The sequence below is a fragment of the Bombina bombina genome, chromosome 10, assembly GCF_027579735.1.
Source record: "Bombina bombina isolate aBomBom1 chromosome 10, aBomBom1.pri, whole genome shotgun sequence".
Classification (NCBI taxonomy): Eukaryota; Metazoa; Chordata; class Amphibia; order Anura; family Bombinatoridae; genus Bombina; species Bombina bombina.
In genome coordinates, this window is record NC_069508.1 from 153,863,755 (window position 1) to 153,866,896 (window position 3,142).

The window sequence follows — 3,142 nt, forward strand, 5'->3', positions numbered from 1 at the left end:
TCACTCATTATTTTTTCAATGAGATCCTGGTGGATACTCAGCGGATTGTTTTCTCTTTTCCTGCTGTTACTTAGGTCCCACTATGCCTATTCCCTATTATGTTTTTATCCCCTCATAATATATATATTTTTTTTATTTATATTTTTACTTATTCATCTTATGATTGTATAATAATATGCTTTTCCAGAATGCATTACTTTTCATTTTGCAGTTTTTATGGGATATTTATTGTCCTTCACTCCTATTTACTGTTTGATGTGTATCTATCACTAGTTTTTCTCACTTATGTAGAGAGAGTTATACATAGATTCTATCACCATGTTTGGTTTTGTACCAATGGTTGTTTAATATTGCTCTCTGTCTTCTTATTGGGTGAGGTTCCTTTTTTAAGCTCTCACCTGGCGGACACCTGTGATCTCTGATGAAGTGCATCTGAGCATGCGCGAAACGTGTCAGTTCTTCCGCACCTGTCCTCTCACTGTTAATGTGCAACACCTTCAAGCTTGAATAAATCACTTGTTGTCTCTGATTCTCGGATCCCTCGTTCCTGTTGTTTTGTATTTACGGCTGAGCTAGCCTTGAGGACCGGAATCCCAATCCTGTATTCATAGATTGTCCCAGCTTTCTCTTGCAGCGCTATCCACATTGCTTTACCGGCATTTTCCTCGTACCTCTGTGAAATCCTGTAAAGAAGGAGGGGCTTCCCTATGGAGCAGTTCTCTGAGGATAAACAGACAGACTCCAGAGTACCTACAAAGTCGATCAGTGCTCAGGACCTAGAGCGTCACGTACGACACGGTGAGGCGATACGCCAACCCTCTTTCCCAGTCACTGTGGACTACATTGTATCGCTGAGTCAGCACACCCAATACTGGGGGGACGCCTTGGAAAGGTGATATCCGCACAGCACGCCACTCATTGGCACTTGAGGACCTCCCAGCGGATGTCTTTTATCTGTTATCTATATATCAATCTATCTATTTATTATCTATCTATTATCTATCTATTTATCTAAGCTATCTATCTATCAACTGTCTATCTATCTATTTATTTATCTATCTATCTATCTACCTATCTATTATATGTTATCTATCTATCTATCTATATATCAATCATCTATCTCATCCATCCATCCATCCATCCATCTCTAGCTATCTATTTATCTATATATTACTGTCTACTGTATCTATATATCTATCATCTATAACTATCTCTCAATCTCTCTGTTTTTCTATCTATCTGTTTGAATCAGACTTTTAAACTATGAAATTTGTAAACAAAGTAAATAGTATTTTCAGAATTTTCATATTTTATGTAATTAAATGTTTTGAGTTTAAAAAAAGTTAATTATACAATTATCTACATATCTATCTATCTATCTATCTATCTATCTATCTATCTATCTATCTATCTATCTATCTATCTATCGTCTATCTATCTAGTATCTGTTATCTATCTATTATCTATCTACTTAAATCTATCACTATCTACTGTATCTATCTATCTATCTATCTCTCTGATATCTATATATCTATCTTTTTATTATCTATATATTATCTATCTATTTATCTAATCTATCTATCATCATCCATTTCACTCTATGTCTATCATATCTATCTATCTAACTATCTATCATCTATCTATTCCTCCACCCATCCTTCTCTAGCTATCTATTTATCTATCACTGTCTACTGTATCTATTTATTTATCTATCTATCATCTATCTATATGTCTATCCATCTATATATATATGTCTTTTATCTCTTATCTATATATCTATCTATTTATTATATATATATTATCTATCTATTTATCTAAGTTATCTATCTATCTGTCAATTAACTGTCTACATATCTATCTATTTATTTATCTATCTATCTATCTATTATCTGTTATCTATCTATCTATCCCTCCACCCACCCATCTCTAGCTATCTCTTTATCTATCTATCTATCTATCTATCTATCTATCTATCTATCTATCTATCACTGTCTACTGTATCTATCTATCTATCTATCTATCTATCTATCCCTCCACCCATCCATCTCTAGCTATCTATTTATCTATATATCACCATCTACTGTATCTATCTATCTATCTATCTATCTATCTATTTATCTATAACTATCTCTCTATCTGTTTTTTTATCTATCTATCCTATGAAAAAAGTAAGTTTGAACCAGACTTTTAAACTATGAAATTTGTACACAAAGTAAATGGTATTTTCAGAATTTTCATATTTTATGTAATGAAATGTTTTGGGTTTAAATAAGTTAATTATACACATATCTATCTATATATCCATATATCATATATTTATCTATCTGTTAAATCTATCACTATCTACTGTATCTATCTATTATCTATATATCTAATCTATTTATTATCTATTTACTATCTATCTGTTTATCTAATCTATCTATCAATCTATCTATTATCTATCTATGTATATATATATATATATATATATATATATATATATATATATATATATATATATATATATATATATATATATAGAGAGAGAGAGAGAGAGAGAGAATAACTCATTGTGTAAACCATTTACAAATCTAAACAAGTCAGAAGACTTGCATTAAACCCAGAAACTCTCTGACTACACTGTTTCCAATGCAGCAAAGGAATCTGGGTAAGATATGCAAATGAGGTTCACAATGACTCACCTTTTTACTTTTAGCCTGCTTTTTAAGACAGACTTCCCTTTATGCCATAGCACTGCTGCATTACACAGCTTTAATGCTTAGCTAGGGTTAGTACAGTGATTTAGACCAATCCCAGGACAGCTGTTTCGTGGTTATTGCCACTCATCAGCTGGGAGTAGGTTAAATCACTACTTGGTAAAGTTAATTTCTGGGGGAAATTCAACAACAATTAAAATTATGGGGAGGCGAAAAGTGAGTTTAAAATCCTCCACTAAATACAAAATATAGAGAAAATAACTCATTGTGTAAACCATTTACAAATCTAAACAAGTCAGAAGACTTGACTACTTAAATCTATCACTATCTACTTTATCTGTCTATCTATCTATTTATCTATCTTTTATCTATCTATCATCTATATATCTATCATCCATCTAACTATATGTCTATCATATCTATCTATCTATCTTTCTTTCTATCTA